General features: G+C 39.5%; 1 pseudogene; it reads left to right on the top strand.

The window, feature by feature from the left end:
• LOC133914767 (uncharacterized) lies at nt 1–17,114 on the top strand (annotated as a pseudogene).
• The last annotated feature ends 7,121 nt before the right edge of the window (nt 17,115–24,235 follow it).

The following is a 24,235-nucleotide window of genomic DNA, read 5'->3' as shown; positions in this document are numbered from 1 at the left end:
ATGGAGCTTGAGGAGCCCATCCAAGAACTACGAAGGACAGTAAGGCAGATCAAGCCTAACCCAAGGTATGCAAATGCTGCTCTTGTTGATGAGTCTATACCCACTGAGCCATCCTCTTATGAAGAAGCAGCACAAGATCCTGAGTGGCGTAAGGCAATGTAGGAAGAGATAAATGCACTAAATAAAAATCAAACATGGGATTTAGTGCCAAGGTCAAAAGATGTAAAACTCATATCTTGCAAGTGGGGTTACAAGGTGAAGACTCGCCTAGATGACTCGGTTGAAAGCTATAAGGCTCGACTTATTGCTTAGGGTTTCTCTCAACAGTATGGGCTGAACTATGAAGAAACATTCAGCCCAATGACGAATATCACAACTGTTTGAGTCTTGCTTGCACTGGCTACTTGCAAGTCTTGAAGGTCGTGGCAAATGGATGTCAAGAATGCCTTCCTACATGGCAAACTTGATAATGACATCTATATGGAGCAACCAAGAGGCTTCGAAAACAATACCCACCTAAGTATGTGTACAAATTGAAGAAGACGCTCTATGGATTGAAGCAAGCTCCAAGAACAAGGTACAAGAAGATTGGTGGGTTCCTCGTACGAAGTGGATTTATAGTCACTCCATTAGATTCTAGTTTATTTGTGAAGGTCAAGGAAGTAAGACTAGCAATAATCTTAGTTTACATTGATAGATTGATCATCACAGGAGACTACTATGAGGAAATATATAAGACTAGAGAAAATCTCTCTGTTTGATTTCAAATGAAGGAGCTTGGAGAGCTGAAGCATTTACTTAGACTTTAGGTGGAGTGCACAAAATATGGCATGTTTGACTAAAAATCTATCTCCACCCTGATGGATCCTAATGTGAGGCTACAAGAAGATAAAGGAAAAAACCTTAAGGACGTAAGCATGTATCGACAAGTGGTCAGGAGTCTTATTTATCTCACACTGACATATGCTACTCAGTTGGAGTGGTTAGTCGATATATGAGCAAACCAAAGAAGCCTCATCTTGATACAGTCAGGCGTATTCTCAGGTACATCAAAGGGTATTCTATACAAGAAAATAAAATATTCTCAGGTAATTGGAAATTGTGATGCCAACTATGCTAGAGATTATAGCACGCGATGGTCAACCACAAGATATTCCTTCAGTCTTGGATCAGGAGTAATAGCATGGTGCAGTAAGAGACAACCTACCGTGGCATTATCCAGTACTGAAGCAGAGTATCGATCAGCAGCAATAGTAGCACAAGAAAACACCTGGCTCAAGCGATTAATGGAGGATCTTCACCAACCAACAGAATACCAAGGAAGGATTTTCTATGATAATTTATATTCTATTCACTTGGCAGAAAATCTCGTCTTTCATTCAAGGACCAAGCACACAGAAGTTCACTACCAGTACATAAGAGAAAATGTCCTTGAGGGAGAGGTTAAGATGGTGCTAACAAAGACTGACGAGCAGATTACCGACATTCTAACAAAAGGTTCAATAAGGCAAAATTTGAAAAGTTTTGAGAGGCACTCGGCATGGTCTGCAAGACAGCTATGGAAAGAAGTTTGCATTAAGGAGGAGTGTTGAAATAAGAGCAATGAAATCTTCTAGAAATCTCCCTACCTCTCATGACTCATGATATTTTCTATGAAACTACTAGAAATAATTTAAGACTAAAGCTACCATGCTTCATGACAAAGTAAGAAAAATTGTAGAACAAGATATTTTCCATTAAGGAGAATATCTAGGAAATAGATAAGTATGAGTGATTTTTTTAGAGAAAGATATTTTGTAGAGAAGAGTGTGAAATATTACCACATGGCAATATTCCCATGGCCTTGTACAACTATAAATAGAGGTGTCATGCACATTGCCACGACACACATAAGTAGGAGAATGGTAGATGAAAGCTAGGAGTAAGAGCTAGGACAGTGAGAGAGAAGGGTGAGTGCTAGGTTAGCCACCAATCAAAGAGCGTTGTGTACTCGGTACAATATTTTGGTATTGTAATATATAATATCTTCTTGTAATTAGTAGTCTCTTAGTTAGGCCATTAGTTTCTAAGTACTTAGTGCACAATAGGTTGTGATCCATCTGAAGGTTGGCTCTGCCACCCGAGATCACTTGATCTATCTGAAGTTTGGCTTTGCCACTTGGAAGTGAGAAGATGACTCTATGGTCAAAAGGACTCAGTGCACTAAGTAATTAGAAATTAAAAAGGGCTATCTGACTCACGTGAGTTAGACATGAGTTGGTATATCTTAGATCCTCAATTTGGTGGGTATTATGGCCACCCCGATTTCCCAACAGGCACCAATAGCAGCCTCAAAATACCCCTGCTCAGCCAAGGATGGTCCCTCTGCAGCTAGCCAGCCCTAGGATACTGCGTCCCCTGCATCTGCTGCAGCAACATGTGTCTAGCTCCAAGGACGCTGAGGCAGTCAAGCTGCTGCTGATGCTTTAGAGGACCATAGTGAGGGACAGGGTCGCTGAGGCAATGCCGTCATCACCGTGCTACTATGCGCCTACCTCGACATATCACCATGGTGACGCGTCGAGATTAGGGAGGTCATCCAGTGCATGAGGGTGTTGCGATAGCTAGCCACGCTCTTCGTTGAGGACGATGCCACACACATGTATCTCCTTCACGAGGTCCTCGAGGACCCCACTGCACTCGCCGACGTCGACACTGCAGAGACCGAGGAGTGGCAAACCAACAAATTCCTCTGTGACATCCAATCGATGTGAGTCAAGGTAGTTACGTAGCCCAAAGTTGGTGTCGAGACTCAGCGGAGGGAGTGCAATAGGGAACCAAGGGAAATGCCATACGAGGAGCCCTCTGCAGGCTGCAGTAGGAGCGAAGGATATAGCAGATCCCGGCAGTTAGCAGACTCACAAAGTAACCATCGTCGGCGTACTGGCATGGGAGACGGGGGAGGAGGAAGGAGCAGGGCAGTGGGGGGGTGGGAGAAAGGATGAGGATCGGGGCAGCGAGGGGAAGACTCATGAAGATGGTTCACAATCCACGATCAGATGGCTCTCCTTCCTTGATGGCTTCATTCGATGGTCCAAACCTTTTTGGTGACATGGCTCAACCAGATGTCGAGAAATCGAGGCATTTTAGATACTAGCTAAGTGTTCGTAAGTTACAATGAAAACATAAATATTGGACGCTGTAACATCATGCATAAACTCAAGGTATGGAGATATGGATGCACCATGAGAGCACCGCTGAACGAATACGTCAATGCGATGTCGTAGTTTGATTTTAAATGGGATCCAAAAAAGGAGGAGGATATTATTCGCTAATTTTCTTCCTAATTTTTTCATTTATTTTCATTAGTAAAACAAGTTCAATATTTATAGCCGGTAATGGGGTGGGGGAGGCAGGAGGACGATGGTGAATGGTCGTAGCATCTAGGCTCTTAGGTAAGTGGTAAGTGTTTCGATGATTAATGATAACTATATTATTATGACTAATAAGTTTGTTTTGAAGGGCAATTAAAATATTAGTTCATAATATTGTTGGGTGATTTGGTCCCTTAATGGAATGGTTGAGCGATCAAAGGATGTGAACGTCAAGATTAAGGAGCTTCTAGTTTTAAGTGTCACAACGAGATAAAGAACATTTAAAGTAGCATATATTCTCTTTTGTTCTTTGATCGTACTATAAAGAGGGGTTAAGAGTGGTAGTTTAACCTAGTTGAGTCTAGATTTAGTTGGATGCATGCTTGTGAAATTCTAACATTATGGAGCTCAGAGAAGCTCATGGATGAATTGAAAAGAAAATAGAACTTAAAGAAGTTTGAATTGGACAAGTTTTGGGAAAACTCTATACGTCGGTTGTCTGACACTAAGGAGCCTATACATGCTGGAGTATTATTTCAGAAGAGATACTTCAAGTTTGAACACGCCAATGGTCAGACAGTGAAGCGCTATACACGCCGATGTACTTTTCAGAAGAAAGATTTCAAATTGTACACGTTAGATGGTCTGGCGTACACATTGGAGGGGTCGTTGAAGTAAAGTTCAGAGGATTTCTTTATGTTCACTGGAAATAGACTTATGCACGTCAGATGGTCTGGCGCATATATTGGAGGCGTTGCTGGAGTGAAGTCCAAAGGTTCTATTCATTGAAAAATGATCTTACACAACGCCAATGATCCAACGTATGTATTGGAGGATTCACTAGAGGATTCATCGGAGGATTCAGTGGCTGTAACAGCCTGTCCTGGATGGAAAATTCACACTGGATGGTCCGGTGTCTGGAGCTTGTGCATGCTGGATCATCCGGCATTCACGGGAAATGTGGGTGGTTGCGCAATAGCTAGTTTTGGACCTCTAAGCCTATAAATACCCTCTCATTTCATTTCAGTTGAGTAACCTTGCGAGCCAGAAGAGCTGAAACACTTTGTGTGTGATCAAGAGGCAAGGGAGTGCACTAGAGTGATTTGCAAAGTTCTTAATTGAAGATTAAGGACACCATTAGTGCAAGGAGAGTAGCAAGCGTGTATCTAGTTGTAGTCTAGACTTGATTTAGGTTAATTGAAGCTATTAACTTGTTAATCTTGGTGGTTGGTAACACCTAGCTGGTCTTGGTGATTGAAGATATCTTAGTAAGCTCTTGGAGTTTTTATGGGAGCCTTAAGAGGAAATTTTGTGCTTGGTTTGAAGTCCGCCAATCTGGAGATAGAGAAGTGGCTATCACTAGTGAACACTTGAGTCTTGTTGATTCAAGGTGGAGCGGTATCCTTAGTAGATGTTCCAACGAAGATTAAAGGGGAGTGCCAACTCCTCGATACCTAAATTTTTTTTGATGTCTTTTTGTACATCTATTTAGTTTTCTGCATTTATCTTGAGCATTTACTTTCTTAGAAGCAAATGTTTGCAATTCTCTTATTGTTATATCTGGCATGTTTTCTTACTTGGCATCATATCAAATTTGGTCATTATAGTTGCTTTATTATTCATTTATGACAAGATTGTTTATTTGTTCTAGAGTTCGGTTGAAATAGTTTGAATTAGGGTTCAATTTATCTCCTTTGAGCTATTCGATCCTTTCAGTGGTAAAAGTAAGTAAATTATTTTAATTTTAAAGATTTTATTGGATGAGATGGGAGTAGGAAAAAATGTAATATGAAATTAACTTGTGTTTTATATAGTAGAGATAAAAGATTGTAAAAGGTCGGATCTGCTAGAGGGTAGACCAAAGCGGAGACATACCACCCATATGATGGCCCATACAGCTTGCAATCTTTATAGGAAAAAAATGTTTTGCAAAATTAATTATGAACTAAATGGGCCCTGGCCCCGACTCATCTGAAATCTCGAGTGGATTGGACTGCAGTCATGATGGATTTTTTATCAGGCCTTTGATATGTTCGGGTGAGCCGTTGCTTTGTATGCAATTTGGGCCGAAGTTGTCCGGCCTAGAGCGCATCTGAAGTATATGGTTGCAGAGCTTTTTTATTTTTATATTTCAAAAACAAAAAAAAAAATCAAAACCAGATGTCCTTTTGAAAAAATTAAAAAAATAGGTTATCATCATCCGTTAAAAGAACACATATCATTCTTCTACCATGCGACATCTTTAAAAATCTAAAGATGCATCCCATCAAACGGGGGACAAGTTAAAGAAAATAAAAAAACACTACGTTTCATTGATCTTAAAATTTTAAAACACTACTAAAATAATCATAATCTTTTTAAAAAAACAAGTATGTTATAGAGGGTGCTATAATATATCTTAAAAAAATTAATTCAAATAATTACTTTTACAATGAGAAACAAAATAGACAAATTTCATTATACATAGTGTACAATAAAATTTGTCTTTTTTTCTCATTGTATATATTATATTTTTGTTTAATTTTTTTTTTCTAATCATAGTATCCTGTACAACATATTTTTTAAAAATTTTCATTACTATTTTGACAGTACTTTGAATTTTAGAACAATAGAACACATTGTTTTTTTAAAAAATTTTAATCTATCGTCCGTTGAAAAGGCAACAACTTGTTGTTGCTCTTCTAATGGGTTATAGTAGCCTATTTTTACAATTTTTCAAATGGACTTCCAGTTCTGCAATTTTTTATTTTCAAAATATAAAAATAAAAATCTATGGTTGCATGGGACGATTCACTACGTATGCTACTACTCCGATCTCAGTATAAGTTCATTTAGATTGTGATTGGTCAATTTTGTTTTGTCATAAATATCTAAAAAATTAAGATTGATATTACTAGATTTATTATGAAAGTACTTATATATATATAATTCTTTATATTTAAAATAATATACTTTTATACATATTGCTGATTAAAGTGTCATATTAGAGACAGTAGATGATCGTTAAAGTCGATTATGTAAATACTTATTAAAAGTAGGGATAACTAGTAATCAACTATGAGTGTTGAAGAAAAGAATATGAGATTTTATTCAGATTTATGCCGCCCTTAAGAAAATAGTTATATATCATGTTATGTCTTAATTTATCTCATGAAAAGAAAATAGGAATGTGTCTAAATCTAATCATAAGGACCTGGAGGAGATTCCTTGTGTTCTAAATCTCAAAGCACTTTTGTTGGATAAATCTAAATTTAATATAACTTTATTGTGGATTTCAATAGATTGATTCTGATCCTACCCGACTAGTTTGCTCTCTGCTGCTTATCTGACTTCTCGCTTAAAATCTGATTGTTTGGCTCTCCATTAACTCTTTTAGGATGTACCTGCTCTTCTCCTTATATAGTCGGGTCAAAGAGACATACCGTACTTGAAGTTTCTAAATATATCCTTCTCAAATTGTATTATTTCTAAATATTTAGAACACTCTTTTCTAAACCAAGGATGATTTTCATATAGAACACAATTAATTGGTTGAAATATCGACGCATACCTTATTTACCTATGACGGTTATAAAATCTACCGTATCGAGTTAAAAGACATATGTACGGTGGATACCTGTTCTAATATATACTACATTTCTATTAAATATATAATTATTCATTATTTATTTTACGTCGGAGACCGTGTCGATCTACTAATAAAATTATACTCGTTTCTATAGAGAAAATAAACATTTTAACAGAGAAAACAAAAATAAACTAGCAAATTCGCCCGTCCACGCTCTCGGAGCAGACTAATCGGGTGCAGCCATTCGCTGAAGCGTAGGATTTCGTCGAAACTTTGTCCCAAAGCGTTATTTCCTTTTGTTGACCACGCGGCTTCAATTTTTACCTCCGAATACATAGATAATAAGATCATCTTCAACCATATTTTCTTCGTTTCATTCTTTATTTGATTTTTTTCTTCGTTTCTATTCTTTTATTTTCTTTCATCTCCAACAGTTTTTTTTCAAGAGAAATCGTGAAGTGAAAGGAGAGATAATCCCATTTTAGAGGGAATGATCTTGAGAATCTCTTCGTGACGGAAACTATAAAGAGAAACCGTTGGAACGCTGAAAGAAACGAAAATCCCTTCGCAACAGGATTTTAATTCTTGAAGGGAAACCGTTGACCTTAGTCTAAGGTCTTTTTAAATGCTCTAATATGATTAATTTTTAAATATTAGTTAGGTGTCTACGTAAGAAAAAAATGATGTGAAAAACTATTTAAAGAAAAAATAGATAAAGCTTATTTTTTTTATAAAAGAAACAAACTCTTTGAGTCATCATAAATTATTATGAGATAATAATTTATTTTATAAAATTTTAAAAAATAAGCAACACATACATATATTAAAAACTTATTTTTTAATATAAATTTATTTTTCTCTTCTTTAAGATTTTTCATTTATAAAACAAAACATTATGAGTGGCTAATAACTGCAAAATGTTGTGGAGGCACCAGAGCTGCTTGCGAATTGAGGCACCATATCCGCACGTGGTCAGTGTTCCGCCGAAACCTCGACACGATAATCGAACTCAAATCCCAACATGCGAACCCCCGCCCTAACCCACGGTGCTCCTCTAATGTAACCTCAGAAGACAGTCGACACTGATACGAAGGTTCAGGTGTGAGAGGCTCATATATCAATGACAACTGCTCTTTAATATTTACGTCAAAGAAATTGGTTCCCGCCGCAACCCAACACACACCGACACAAAAATAGCATAAATCATTAGCTGCGTTAGCTGAATCATAGGCTTAAGTAAATCTTCGACTCCGGTAGCGTACGACTATGGCAAACAAGTTTCAGCTTCAAAAAATCTCGCAACGACAAACAAGTTATCAGAACCGTTCAAATTGTATTTATTTAATTATTAGAGTAGTCATTTATATAATCATAACCATAATAATTAACTAAAATCTAATCTCAATAATCTTAGTAAGTGTTTTATAGCCAATATTGAAACATAAGCTTTTACAATATGATTCATGGCATCAAAATGTAATGAATGCCAAGTAATAAAATTATATTATAAGTCTTTAAATTATTATAGATTTTATCTATTTACAAAAACGTATGACAGGAGGATAAAAGCACAACTTAGCATCTTATCTGCTTAGAGATACTACATAGCAGAATATAAAGTCTGATAAAAAAAAATAGGTGAAGCCTTTTGTCCAGAGGCACCTCCCTAAAACGACATCATCTGAGTAGATGGCACCGCACTCGCCCGTCACTAACATCAGCGGGTGTGAAGTAACTAAAAACTACCTCTTCCTCATCTGCAAAACTCATCAAAACAACGTGAGTATAAAAGTACTCGCACGACTTAATCCATAATGGATACATATAATAACCTAAAACCAAGAATAATACATTTAGATTAATTAGCAAGAAATCGACCATAAAGTTAAGTAAATTTGTATACAAAAGTAAAATTCGATTCAAGTGTGTGAACAGCTACACTTAAACACCTATACCCTTCTATACTGAGATCAACAATATAAACATATATGTAACTTGAAACATCCCAACTCATCATCAACCATAACAACTACTTCCTAACATACCATAACATCATTTCACATCGGACTTTACGATTGATGCAAATGGACAGAAACATACTCATAACCGATAGCGCAGAAATTCGAATTGTTCTCACACCCTTCAGAGATACATCTTTATCCACACAACACGAGACCACCCTCCATATAACCTGTCAGTTGCAAGCAATGATTCACATGACAATCTTTCCCAAATAAGCTCCAATCATTCGAACATGCATCTATAGGTGTGGGTGTCATCTAGAACTACTCTCCGAGCAAACTAAATACCTCTATAAGCTCGCAGCCCACAACTCTATAGACTCGAACACCAAAAGGCCACATCAACATAAGGTACTCAACTCACTTGTCTCATATACAGATATTTAGAAAGTATGAAAAATACTAAAGTCAACTACAACTAGGGATGGCAATCAAGTATGGTGGGTACGGGTAGTGCTCACCCATACCCACACCTGCCTGTTTTTACCCACCCATGGGTATACCTACGAACACCCGCGGGTGAAGAACCGACTCCAAACCTGTTACCTGCGGATACTCGTTACTTGTGGGTATACCTGTTTATCCATAGGGCGGCGCAATGACGTAACGTGACAGGGCGGCGTAGCGACAGCGGAGGCGAGACGGGGCAGGCCGAGGTGGTGCGACGTGGGGTGACATCAGCGAGATGGGGTGGCAGTGGCACAGCGGGGTGGGCCGGGACAAGGTATTTATATGATATAGAATGTTAGGATTTGGAGGTGAGATACTTATATGGAGGTTATACGGGTTTCGCAGGTATGGGTATACTTACCCATACCTGTAGCCGTTTACTTACCGGGTAGTATTTTTACCCACAAACATACCCGCAGGTACTATTTGCTATCCATACCCTACCCTATTGGGGTATTTATCCACGGATAAACGAGTAATCAGGATAAATTGTCATCCCTAACTACAACAACGATCGATGCTTAAACGATATAAGCTGTCTATAGCATTCGGGTTCCTCTTCCGATCCACCCTTAGCATCGCTCACATCTCATCTCATTCTCATATTTCATACATCATATCGTCAATATTATCCTTGTGATTAATAATTAAGTCTATAGCTTGCGAATGATGGTCGAACCACTGCTCGACTCCTACCTATGTCCTATGTATATCTAAGCATCTTGAATAACTTTTAAGTTAGACAATATCATGTTATACTCGGGTTACAAGAATAGAGATCATCAACAAAACAAGGTAGATGTAATGCATCAACCTAGATTCTACCCATGAAACCTGACATATACTTGCTAAACATGCACAACATATGTAGAGTGATAACTTATCAATTTGGACTCTATATGATCCAAATTATAAGTTAAAATATGCTTAGATGTTTGCATTGGTGCTGAGCTTCACAATCAATGGCAACAAACTCCGGATCGCCCCTGATTACGCCTGCGTCACGCTCCAGTTATTCGTTCCCTAAATAAGAGCACATGAAATGTGATGAGCATGAATAAGATGCAAAGAGATATGCTATAAGATGCATTAAGAGTGAGGATGCAGTACAACAAGCTAAGAGTACAAAGACATGCAGAATAATAAGAAGTTCTCCGATCCAAACGACATCTAAAATTCTAACTAAATACCAGAGTTCCGGATTAAGGTCGGAACTTTCGGGTGTTCGGAATTTCCGGGTGTGATTCCGAATAGGGGTTCTTGGGTTGGCAAGTTTTATTTAACCGAAAGTTTTGGATTAAACTTAGAGCTTCCAGGTGTGGTTTTGAACAAGAGTTTTTGTGTTCTCAGGTTGCAATGCTATTTAATCGGAAGTCCCGGATTAAGGTCGAAACTTTCGAGTGGTCATAACTTCCAGATATGGTTCTGAACAAAAGTTCTCGGGTTGCAATGCTATTTAATCAAAAATTCAGGATTAAGGTCGAAACTTCCGGGTGTAGTTCCATACATTGGGTCTCGGGTGGTTCAACTCGGATTAATCCGGAACTTCCGGTCGATGGCTGAAACTTTTGGACAGGGGTTCTTGATTAGTTTTAACTCGGATTATCCGAAACTTTCGATCTAGAATCTGGAACTTCCGGGTGAACTAGCAGACGTGAGTTTCGCGATGATTCGTCGGTCGATTCAACTTGCATGTTAAAACTTATCCCACATGAGCACGTGTTGGCACTAAAGCATGTATTCTAGACTTAAATTACCCACTTCACAAGCACAATTCACGAGCTCTTGCTCATCCAAACATTCCCCTACGAGCTCTAAAGCAACAAGAACGAAGTGGTGCTTCACAACTACTCAATTGTAGTCTAAAAACTCGAACTTAATCAAACTAATTCGTGCATTCTCACCATGGGGATTCTAGGAGATTTACCCAATGTCCTTGTTGAGACTGATGACCGTTGGTTGAGAAAGAAAAACAGGGGGAAAAACTTAGGGAAGAGAGGCCAAGCTGCTGCTCCACAAGCTTCAACCAGAAGAATTTGGGAAGATGAAGAACAACTCGAATCTTTCGTGCATGCGCAAAAAGATTGGATGAATGTGAAGCTTAGAAGCTAGGGAAAGCAATGATGTGATATACATATCTTGATTTTAGCTTCTTAATAGAGGATTTGGGGAAGAAATGGAGAGAGTTGGGAGGGAGAGCTGTTGCAGCTCTTGGCTGTTCGGTGGGAGGGAGGGAGAACGTGGGAGTGAGAGAGTGAGGTGAGGGAGAGGGTGCTGTTGTAGCTGAAAGAGAACGAGAGGTGGTAGGGCCAACTCAGCTCATGTGGCCCACGTATAAGTGCCTCGAGCCTATTACAACTGTTATTTCTTTTCCTTCTCTGCTCATTTTGTTTTTCTCCTTTTCTTGACCCAAATAGAGGTGCTATAGTACTCCAAAAATCCTAAAAAATTTTGTGTAGCAACTACAGTAAAAGAATAAACCTATTTTAATTGGATTCACCCACAACGTCTAAGCGAAACTTAAATTAAAAGAAAACACCACGTTCAGATATTCTCATAACTCTTGTCAAATGCTAAGACCATCTCCAACAGCTACCTCAAATCTTCATCCTCAAAATACTATTACAGCATCCCCTATCTCTAACACTGTAGCAGTACTGTATCACTGGATAGAGGATCTGTTGGAGATGGATTTCTAGTGCTACAGTATACCGCAAAACACTGTTGCACGAGAATCCTCAAATTTGAAGACTCCGTTGGAGATGGCCTAAGCTACTATTGAAATTAACAAGTACTCAACAAATACTCACAATTAAACATGATGGTCATGATATATAATTATGCTTAATGACATGCCTACGAAATTTGAGATGTGATACAGGTTCTAGCTAAAAAAAGACGTGTTTGGTTGAGCTTCAGTTCTAAATATTTTTAGAGTTGGGTATTTCTAGCTCAAAAATTTATAGAGTTAGAGTTATAGATACATTTATGAGATTAAGAAAATTATTTTATCCATAATTTAGATTAAAAACAAATAGTTAAGCTATTTTATTTTAGATTACACTGTCAATATCTCGTGTGAATAAAATGAAACTAGAGCTCCGTTAAGCAAAAAGTTTAAATCTCGGCTACTGCGAACAAGTTCCAGCTCCAAAAGGAAAATCCGGTGGTGGACGTAACCGCCGGGAGAAAATCCTGAATCGCGGTTGCAAGAAGCAGAGACAAACCGACCAACCAACCGCAGCTCAGGACCCAAACCAACCACCGAACCTACTCAAATCACAACGATGGCTCGAGTCCCTGAACTGGTCGCCTCTTATGCCCACCAACCAACCCGAGGCCGGATCTACGGAGAGTCTTCTACTTCACCGTTCTGTGTAGCTACGATTAATTATTTTTTAGATACAATGGAAAAATTCATATTTCATTAAACATAAATATACATCATGAAATACAGTAAAATGAGTCTGGTACTATAATGATATACATTAGCTAATCATATTTACTGTAGCAACAGTAGAACGATACAGCAGTAGCGTTATAGCCTACGGATCTGATGCAACCATCGTGAAATCACGGCTACAGTAGATCATCTACAGTCGGTAGGATCCCGATCGCCAAACCAAAGCCCGGAGCAGTTTCCATCTCATCCCCTTCCCCTCACCGGCGAGCGCTCGCCGAACTGTCTCGAGCCGGAGTCAGATCCACGGCGGCGAAAGGTGAGCGGGGAGGTTGGCGATGAACTGGGAGTTGCGGGATGCTGCGACCACGATCAGAGGATCTTCATCGCCGCCGTCGGCGTCTCCACCGTCGTCATCCTCCTCGTGAGTCCCTCCCGCCGCCGCCGCCTTTTTTGCTCTCTGGTCGATCGATTCTCGCAAGTCCGAGCCGGGGGTTTCTGACTCACCAGGGTCTGGAATTTTTTGCAACTGTGGAGGACGTTCCTGCTCACGCCGTTCAAGCTCATCACCGTCTTCCTCCACGAGACCAGCCACGCCTTCGCCTGCAAGCTCACCTGCGGCGATGTAAGCAAAGACAAAACCCTTGCTCCCTCTCGCACCCGTTTTGGGATTTTGTTTTTCGCTGTGTCGTGATGGTGTGGCATTGCGATTCGAGGAGCTACGAGCGAGGTCTGATTAGGCTCGAAATGGGGGCGGATGGATTTCGCCCATCATTTTGTGCTGCTAGGTAGGAAAAGTAGGCACCCAATCAGTAGGGATCACAGAGTCCATATTGCCTAGTGGGGGTGCGCATTTTATATTGTTTGCTTTGCACGGGAGCAGAATATACTGCGAATCTTTGCATTCTTCTAGATACAGGGGTTTGATTTCATGATTTCATCAAGGACCTGGACACCGCAGCTAGGCTTTCTTCTCCTTCTACCCGCAACTATCTCTTGCTGCTGTTGTACTGTTCTTCAGTGTTCAAGTGAGGGATTCTGGCCAATGATTGTCAACTGTCTGCAAAATGTGCAGTGCAGGGCGTTTTGGTATGCTCAAGCGCAGTCCAACCTCCTGGTAAGGCAGACCAATGGCCCTTTGCTAGGGGACCTCAGAAGATCGTGCTGTACTTTGTTCCTGCAAAATGGGAAGTAATGCATGCTTCTGAAGTTTTCAACTAGAGGGACAACCGCAGGATTAAGTGTGGACTGTGGGTCATGAAGACTTTGTTTGCTGATAATTTTTTATTCCATGGTCATCATGAACAGAACTGAAGTTCTTACTAGTTTGCCTTTGTTTCTTTCCTTTTATTTCTCCCCACATTAAACAGTTCCTCCAATGTAATATGATTAATTGTTGGATAGTCCTGATTGTATCTGTGGACAAGGACAACCCTGTAGGTAAGAAATGTCTTTTGGAACATTTCAAAAGCATATTCTAAGTTGCTTATCTCGGTCTATACTTTGGTTCCAAAAAATTTTGGCCTGCCTTTCGGAAAATGCAGTCTTTTGAGGTGTTTGGAGTTGGACATTTGGTGCTCCTCCCCATGTTAAACAGTTCCTTCTAAGAGTATGATCAATTGTTTTATAGCCCTGATTGTATCTGTGAACAGCCTTGTAGGCAAGAAATGTTTGGAACATTTCAAAAGCATCTCTGAGTTCCTTATCTAGACCTATACTCTTGTTTTGAGAAGTTTTTGTCTGCCTTTCGAAAAATGTAGTCATTTGATGTGTCTGGAGTTGGGCATTTGGTGCATTACATAGCCATAATATTTGGCCGGCTTCTGCCAACTTACTATATCTAGACATTGTTAGTGCCAGATAAGATCTGCCTCAGACGTGCACATTTTGAAGAATTCCTAGGTTGATAACTTGATATTATTTTCGTCAAAAAGGATAACTTGATATTATATTTCAATTTGTTTGGCTTCTTCAGGTGGAAGACATGCAGCTCCATTCTAATATTATATTTCAATTTATTTGGCTTCTTCAGGTCAAAGGCATGCAGGTCCATGCTAATGAGGGCGGTGTTACACAGACTTGGGGTGGCATATATTGGATAATCTTGCATGCTGGATGTAAATCACTTGTCCCTCTCTCTCTCTCTTTCTCATACGATTACTCACAACAATGCCAACAAAAAAGATGAATTAGCTTATGCACTGTTACTTGACTTTTTAATGATGTGTTCTCTCTAATTGATTAACACATGGGAATTGAATGGCTGATTGTATTGATCATTTTGGACACTTAGAACCAACAGGCAAATTTTTAAAGAATTTAAAGAATGATTTGATGGGACGAATTTGCAATCCTGACAAGACTGGCCTATCTTATTTTGGATATTTGAGAAATCTTTTGTTCTTTTAATGCCGTCCAACCAGAGATTTTCTAAAGGACTATTGTCTAGTGTTCAAATTTCTCTTAATTATATCCTTATCTAGGCAATCCATCATATGGTCTTTTTTTGTGATGCTACTGTTTTGTTTTGAAGAGCAGATCTGGGCTCTTCATTTTGGGGAATGGTCTTTATACTTGCATCCACAGATCTCCTCACTACAAGAATTGCAGTGGGATGCTTCATACTTGCATTGATTGTTGTTCTTTTTGTTGCAAAAAATGTAAGTTTGCTAAATTATTGGTTGCAATTTATGATTTCCTTCATTTGTCCTTTCCTGCTTGCCCACATGATAATAATGATTATTTACTTATTTAGTAAAGCTTTGTCATCTCTTGTTTGAATTGTGCCGTGGTTTCTTCGCTGGCTCTGCATTGGTATGCATAAACATGACTTCGTGTTCATTTAAAGTTCATTTAAGAACTTGGTCTGCAATATGCTAATTGCAATCTTATTCTGCAGGATTCATTGTATTCATTGCTGTTGTTTGGGTTATACAAGAATTTACAACATTCCATATTCTGAAGTATGTGATTTTATTCATAGGTGAGACCGTGAGAGCAAAGACTCCCTACAGACATGTTCTTTTCCTTTATTATACATTTTGAACGATTATATGGCTGGAAATTTGGTGCTTATGTCTGTTTGTGTGCAACAGGTGTGATGAATAGCTTATTTTCAGTTTATGGTAAGGGAAATTAATGACCTTTTTCTTGTTGTTCCATGTTAGAACAAGCACTGAGTTACTATCTGCTCATCTAAATTATTTGTTTTCAAATTATCTAGATATCTATGATGACTTGATATCCCGAAGAATTCATTCAAGTGATGCTGAGAAATTTGCTGAAATCTGCCCTTGTCCTTGCAATGGTGTTGGATGGGGTGTTATATGGTATGGTCCGCAATTTCATTCATCCCCGTTTTCTTGCTATCGTAATAAGATATTCCTGAAGCTAAAGGCTTCCGTGCTAACAGATAATTGCTATTCTTTCTTTCAGGGGCTTCATCTCATTTATCTTTCTCTGTGCGTCGATATACCTTGGACTGGTTATATTGTCTTGAGGTGATTCCTTTTTCGTTTTTTTTTTTGGTATTACAATCACTTCGTTTTTCTTGTGTTGACATGCTCATTCCATAATTGTAGCACTGCAACACAGGGCTACAACAAGACTTAGCTCTGTTTGCTAGTAAAACAACTAAACATAGCATCACGAGATTAATAGCACAGTAGGCATTTTGCTTCCTCTGAGAATCATACGTTGCAAGTAATACTTGAGGATAAAAGAAAAGGGCGCTCCAAAGAAGAACAGGGCTAAAGAGTTCCATTCACCTTCATGTTCCAGTTTATTTTCAAAAAGAAAAAAAAAATCATGTTCCATTCTGAAACTAACATCATTCAGTCTTGCAAGCCCCGATTTTATTGGCCTGAAGTCTGAAGATTCATATGTATCACTATCGATCTTTCAAACTATGAAGTAGTTGGCCTTGATTTGCATCTCTGCCCTTTTTTGACATGATTTAATCTCTGCGTGCTTTCATTTTCTTGTTCAGGATTTCAACATCGCATCTACCATTTTGATCTGACATCCAACTCTGGAGGGCTTTTTCTGTGTCTTCATTGCTCCAGATATTGGTTCAAGCTTGTATTAGTCCGGTGGCTTGTAAAGAATTCATATGGAGGGCAATTTTGCATGTCAAATGGTGTAGATTCGGTGGGGATTGTTCATGCGATTCTTCCATTTTAGTGATTCTATAGATACCATTTTGCTTACCATTTGTATTTATGGCTGATAGCTTTGTTTTAGGTACCAGATTTATATTATCTTGACTTATTGCTCAAATTATTATTATTATTCAATAATGGCAGCCTTGTGCATTTTATCTTGCTCCTTGTCAAAATGATTGAAGGGAGATTGCTACCAGGAGTTAGTGCCCAGTGCAGTTTAGGTTATTCTGGTACTTTCAGGCCACTAGATCCAGTCTTTTTGACGGATGGAACTATTTTGTGTTAACTAACTCTAGATCTTGTCGCCTTGCCGGCTCAAAGCAAACTATTGGTAGTTGGGTTGCTGTTGCAAATTGCCGAAAGCCTCGATGTACAGTAAGGGTGAGTGGCTTTATTGCATTACCTCGCGGGAAAGTTAGCCTGTGCTCCCGGCTAGCTTCAGTGTATCACCTAACTTGTTCCAGTTGTCGCTGTCCGGGATCCCGACTTCCAGAACGAAATTAGATAGTGCATAACTGCCGATGCTAAAAGCTACTTGTCGGCACCATTTTCCCGGCAATATTATGATCCTACCATATGTCTAAACGTCTAATTTCTTAATGTTCAAAAAGAATATAGAAATATCGGGTCGAGCTGGCTAAAAACCCAAAAGAGGATAATATACCTGATCGTATTTATCGAAATAAATAACATATTGTCATGTTTATAATTTTAGCATACGTATTCAGTAGCTTATTTATTGAAAATGGATTTTCGGCACACTTACCCCGAAAACAAGCTTACCCCACCGTTTTTGACACACAAGGTGCAGAATACGGCCCGTATTTAGCACCTAATGTGCGGAAAACCTAGGGTGATGTGCCGAATACAGTCCACAGTGTCGTATTCGGTACCTCGTGTGCCAAAAATAGTAGGCTGGGATTCATTTGTGTCACTCGCATCGCCTCATTGTTGCGTCATGTCGCGTCGATGTCGTTTTTTGCTAGCCGTGTTCGGTGTGTCATGTGATGCCCGCTATAAAATGAGGAGTGAGGAGGGAGGAGCAGCAGCGTAGTGTGAGGTGAGGAGCAGTAGCACAATGTGAGGTGAGGAGCAGCAGCAACGCAGGGAGAGGAGGTGCAGCAGCACGAGCAGTTATATTAAGTACGTAGATTATGTAGGTAATTAATACTTAGATTAATAATAGTAATTAGAGTAAGCAGATTGTTTACTACATTCAGTTACATTTGATAAATTATATTAAGTAGATAAATTAGAGTACTTAGATTATATATGTAATTAATACTTAGATTAATAATAGTAATTAGAATGAATAGATTGTTTAATCTGTTCAATTACATTTGTTAAATTATATTAAATTGATAAATTAGAGTACTTAGATTATTTGAATAGTTTAATTAGAAGAATTTGATTAGTCAGTGTAATTACATTATTGACGTAGTTTAATAACTTGAATTTTGTTAATCAATGTAATTAGATTATCCCCTTAGTATAATTGTATGTATATCATTCACCAGTATAATTAGAGTATTTACGTAATATAATCAGAGTTATTATATTAATCAGAGTACTTAGTTTAACAGGACTAATTTGATTAATTAACTTATTCACTTAGGTTAATGTACTTATTATTTATCGAGAAGCGTAATTAGTTGTGTATTGTACATACACTTTAAGTAGTTATTTTATTATATGTACATTTGTTTAGCAGATACGATATGATTATCTATATTTATTATAGAGAACGTCATGTTGTTTTACACAGGAGGCTCGTATCAATTCAAAACTGCCAATACATATAGAGTACGATTGAGCTACCTATTGATCTAGATATCCTAAAATCACATATTATGAGCATTTTGCGTGTGAACCAACATTACAATAATATTATCCTAGAGGGTGTGCAGTCACAGCTTATTTCAAATAGCTCGGTCGTTGTCTATACGTTGTTCGAGATGAGAAGGAACAACATATGGGCTTTGTACTCACAGAAGACATTAAAGTAGAACTTTGAAATGAGGGTGTACGTAAATATAGTGTCATGACTGGTGCATGAAGATGAGGAAGGGCATGTCAGGGAGGTGCAAGGTAATGCAGCAACTAACGTGGAAGGTCAGACCAGCATGTGATGCATGAAGAGGAGGGAGGGTGTATCGAGGAGGGCAGTTCCGATACATAGAGAACTAGAGTGGACCCTTCTGAGATAGATGTAGCGTGCATGGATGATGAAGCCGGTGGTAGCGGGGATGAAGAAGCTGCTGACAATGATGACCCGGTGCCCACGATCCAGTACTTTCGTGGTGTTGGACTGGTGGATTGTGCCATCATTAAGTATAACACCTTATCTAACTGGAGTTACCAGAATAACGACATCCAGGTTGAACAACGGTTTTGTAATAGGGAGGAAGTCATCCACTTTATTAGCAGCTATGTTGTAATCACTAGAAGGGACCACAAGTGCGCCCGGTCTAAACCTACGGAGTATGAGGTCAGATGTATCAAGCACCTGAATTATCCTTACTTTGTACAAGCACATTAGACAAAATATAATAATTATTTTATGCTCAGTAGACACACCCTACATACATGCAGCAAAGAGACTGTTAGAAATGTGAGCCACATTGTTGATGCGAGGTTCATAGCCCTACTCCTCACCACCCTTGTTGGCATGAACATATGTTTGTCACCAAAATCCATTATGAAGGAGGTGCAAACTAAGGCGAGTATGCTGATCAATTACCACATCGCGTAACGAACGAAGCAAAGGGTGTTGAAGATGTTGTTTGGAAGCTTCGAAGAGTCTTACAACTATGCTCTAAAGCTGCTGCAGAAGATTGCTATGACGAATCTAAGGACTCAGTGGGCCATGACGTATGAGCCGATCAAGCTAGACGATGGGTCATATAGCATCACAGACTAATATCTCATTATGCTTTTTTATCCTTTGGATAATACATCGAAGCTTTTAGACATTGCAAGCCCGTTGTATACGTGGATGCCATATTTCTTAGCAGCAAGTATCATGGTAACTTTATGATAGCGACGGCAGCGGATACAAATAATCAGATCATTCCTCTCACGTTTGCAATAGTGGCAGCTTCGCCGTGCTCCTAAGCAGACAATACCCCCAATATCCTGATGCACCTAGGGGTTAAGAGTGTTACCAACATGGCGAGCCTTCAGCACACCAGAGTCCATCATAGCACGTACTACAGGCGCCCACACTTCTGCATGAGGATCCTTCATAATGGTATATGCAGGGCCGAGTTAGCGGGTTTGAATACATGTTCGATGGGGTCCCATAGGGCAGGACGATGATGATGACGAGCAAGGGAAAACATGGCAGGGGCCAACGCAAGCTGCTAGGATGAGGGCCACACACCGCTAGACGCTTACACTCCTGGAGATTGCGTGCGGCGTCGTCGTCATTGAGTAGCCAATGCAGTTTTTCGAAGCACTTGTACTTGTTCATGACACATGTATTATTCACTTTATTGTGGTAGTCATCTCTATTATGTCTTATTCACTGTATTATTAATGTAACTACTTTTAATTTATTTAATGTTTGTCAAATAATTATGACACATAACATTATTTATTAGTTATTTCTTAAGCAGTGTTATATATTAATTATGACATTTAACACTTGTTTAATGTTTATTAAAGAATTAGGGATTCTTGATTTGGTGCAGAGCCAGAACGTTGCAGTCAAGAATCAATACATATATGGCAAAATCTTTTAGTACAAGCTTTCAATGGACACATACAATGATCGATATAGCACTAAATACCTCCTTACAGGTTATGCGTCAAGGAGAACAACCTAATCCAAGCCGCGTCAAAATTGCATGCAAGACCCTTCTGTTCTGCATTGACCGTTCCACTCCTACATGTAACCACCGATGACCTTAGGGCCCTCTTGCACGAGCGGCGTCAAATGTATCTTAGGGTGTGCAAACTAGCTGACCATTTTTCTATGCTAGGTTTCCCTATGAGGTAAAGAAGGATGACGATGTTGCCCGACCAATATGCATGCCGCATCAGGTTTATCATTTTCTATTTGGTCACCCTGCTTATCTTTTTTCTATTGATTCAAATTCTCCTCTTCTGTGTTAGGCGTTCTCGGAAGATCCAGAGTTGATCAACAAAGAAATCCCAAACTTCTTGATGATGCATATGCTCTTCAGCGGGGATGTGATATCTGGTTCGCGTAGAAGATGCCGAAGATTAGCGAACCTAAGGAGTACAAGGGCGCCATCTACTATTCAACCAGAAAATGATGAGACTGATGAGGACGATGATTTCATACCACTAATACCTCGACGTTCCAACATGCATACAAGAAAAGGTTCAAGGAACATTGTAAGAGGGCGTTCACGCATCACATCGATATGGCGTACAACCAACGAGGAAATAGGATGTGCTCCTACTGTGATAGCTCAAGATAACGATGAGGACGATGATTTTATGCTACAACGACCTATCCCTTTGAGGCCACCATCTCCGAAAGACCCTGATGACCCTGAAGATGATGATAGATTTTCTTCTACCCATCCTCACAACTTACGATCACCACCTCAGAGACGACAATCATGTTACCCTGATAGTCTTAATTGGCACAACTGACATTCTTCTGCTAATTTACGTTATCACTTTCTACCGCTATCTTGAGATGATCTAGGTATTCAGCAACTATGTATTTTAAATTATGCATGTTCAAACATGGCTAAGTGTTAAGGCTACCTCTAGCCTTTTAGACTACATGGTGAATTAGGAATTTTGAAATGTACATCTAAATTAGCAAATAATTTCTAATTTTGTCGAAAGTTGGCAATTGATAACATAATTTGCTTAGGCTCAAACCATGCGATATCTTCATACCTATATTTTGACTCAGTCTTTAGACACAAAAGTGACAACACGATAGAGCTTTAAACATAAAATGACAACACCTATATCCTGACTCTATCTTTAGACACGAAGTGACCACATGATAAAACTTCAAACATGAAATAACAATACGTCTCTCTCACATCTTTAGACACGAGACAACAGAAGTGACAACGAGGCGACGCCCCGTTGCGCAAAGTAATCCCAGGCGTTTTCGACACATGAGCTGCCGTATTCGACAGCTCATGTGCTGAATACACCCTAGGTAGGTATTCAGCACATGAGATGCAGAATACGGTCTATAGTGTCGTATTTAGACCGTATTTGGTACCTCGTGTGAAAAAACGGTGAAGCCAGCTGTTTTTGGGTACCTTGTGCTGAAAATCCGTTTTTAGTAAATAAGGTGTCGGATAAGCATACTAAAATTATAAATATGGTGATATATTATCTATTTCGATAAATAAAATCAGATATATTATTTACTTTTGGATTTTTACCGTCGAGCTGGTGTAGTCCCACTCGTAAAGAAAAACTGCAGTAGCTCTATCACAAAGAAAAACTGCAGTAGCTCTATCACTTGATTGTCTGGTGTATGATTTGATTACGAACGCACCTGTTCTTAGTCTGTGATAATAGCATGTACAATTAGGACATAGCACGTGAATTTTGCATTATTTCGTACTAGTAGGAAATAGTTTAACTCTGGCGTGAATTGAGAAAATAAATTCATGGCTTGGTACAAAGCTCTAAAACAGAAAATGTTATGGGTGTATTTAGATGTCTGAATTTATCTTAATTTGATCTGATAGATACGTAGAATCTTATAAAAAATATGTTTGGTTATTCCTATTTATTGTTCTAGTTTAACTCAATGGATGTAAATATATGTCAATCTAGCTCGACAGATGCAAGCTTCTATATCTGGATGAACTCACTTTTTAGTGTTAAATCATTTTTATGCAAACAGCCGATCATATTATCAATTTTTGCATTCACTCATACAGTCTCAGATTTGATCATCCAAACGAAAACTCAGCTCAACATTTTCAAACAGATGTAATCAACCAAACACTCTTATTTTTAATAAATATAATTTTAACCAATCTTATTTCCATCTATCATCCTATACACTATACAGTACAGCTATGTAAATCCATAGGAAGAACCAAATACACTATAAGTACGACCCAGCGTGATCTGCGGCTGCCGGCGGGTGAACCTCGAACTCCTTGGCGCTGGCTCGCACGATGACGCCAGTCGTACTGTACTTGGAGCCGTACGTATATCAGCGCTGTCGAGACACATTCGCTTTCTCCGGTTCCAATTACCATAGGGGTAGTAGCCGTGCTGGTGAAACGGTGGGGCAGCCGGGCCCGTGAAGAAGACGAACGGCCTGCTAAAGCGGTAACATGGAAGGAGGCACCATCGGTCACTCCCTTGCACCATCTGCCACGGCGACACCGTGCCGCGTAAGCCGTCTCGCTGACGGTGTGCCTCGCCGCCGCGGCCCCGCTCTCCACTCTCCCTGGAACGCAACGCACATGGGGGGCAGGGTCTTCCCCTCGTTGCCTGCCGTGCCGCTCTCTTCCCCCGGTCGTCGCCTAGGCGCGCTGCTAGCAGTAACGCAGCCAGCATTCGTCGTCACCGGCCGTGCCCGGCTCGCTTTTATCGCCGCAGGCCCTGCAGGCTGCAGCAGATCAGATTTAGATGGGCGATGGGTGATGAACGAGCGATCGATCTGACTTGGATTCATTCGTCCCATCGCCCGTCACGTCTCCAGTGTTACGTACGCTCAACACTCCACGGCCACGCGCGCGCTGCTCTTTTCCTCGGGCAAAGATGGGACCCTCGTGCTGTACGACATGATGCCCTCCCGTGCCCTACCTATAGTTCCTTACTTTTTTTTTCGAGGACACCTGCTTGGTACGCTTGTGCCAGTCGGTGCCAGCTTCACTTTACCGACTGAGTTTTGCATCAGTTTCTCAATAATTGTACTACTATATTATGCAAACCAGTACTGCGACTAATCAACAGCTTTTGTTTGGAACGTGAGAATTTCGAAGTTTTTTCGTAGAAATTGTTCGGTTTTCTGCAAATTCCATGCATTATCTATTTGTGGTCCTGTCTAGCAAATCGTAGTGCATTGTTTAAGGTGAAACCCGCTCAATGCAGCAGTCAGCAACACTCGTAGGCCTAGCAATTTCTCTTTCTGCTTTTCCACCTATTTCTTTCAATGACGTTACAGTCAGTAGCGGAGATCCGTCCCTGAATCCAGCTGTACCAGTAAGGCTATCTCCAATCATATTTATTTTATTTTATTTTATTTTCGATTTCTTATCCCGTTTTCATTCTCTTTGAAGGAGAAGAAGAGATAATTCTATCATAAAAAG

This window comes from Phragmites australis, chromosome 4 (genome assembly GCF_958298935.1).
Source record: "Phragmites australis chromosome 4, lpPhrAust1.1, whole genome shotgun sequence".
Lineage (NCBI taxonomy): Eukaryota > Viridiplantae > Streptophyta > Magnoliopsida > Poales > Poaceae > Phragmites > Phragmites australis.
Note: the sequence above shows the minus strand (reverse complement) of the source record. Positions and strands in the feature narration are given on the sequence as shown.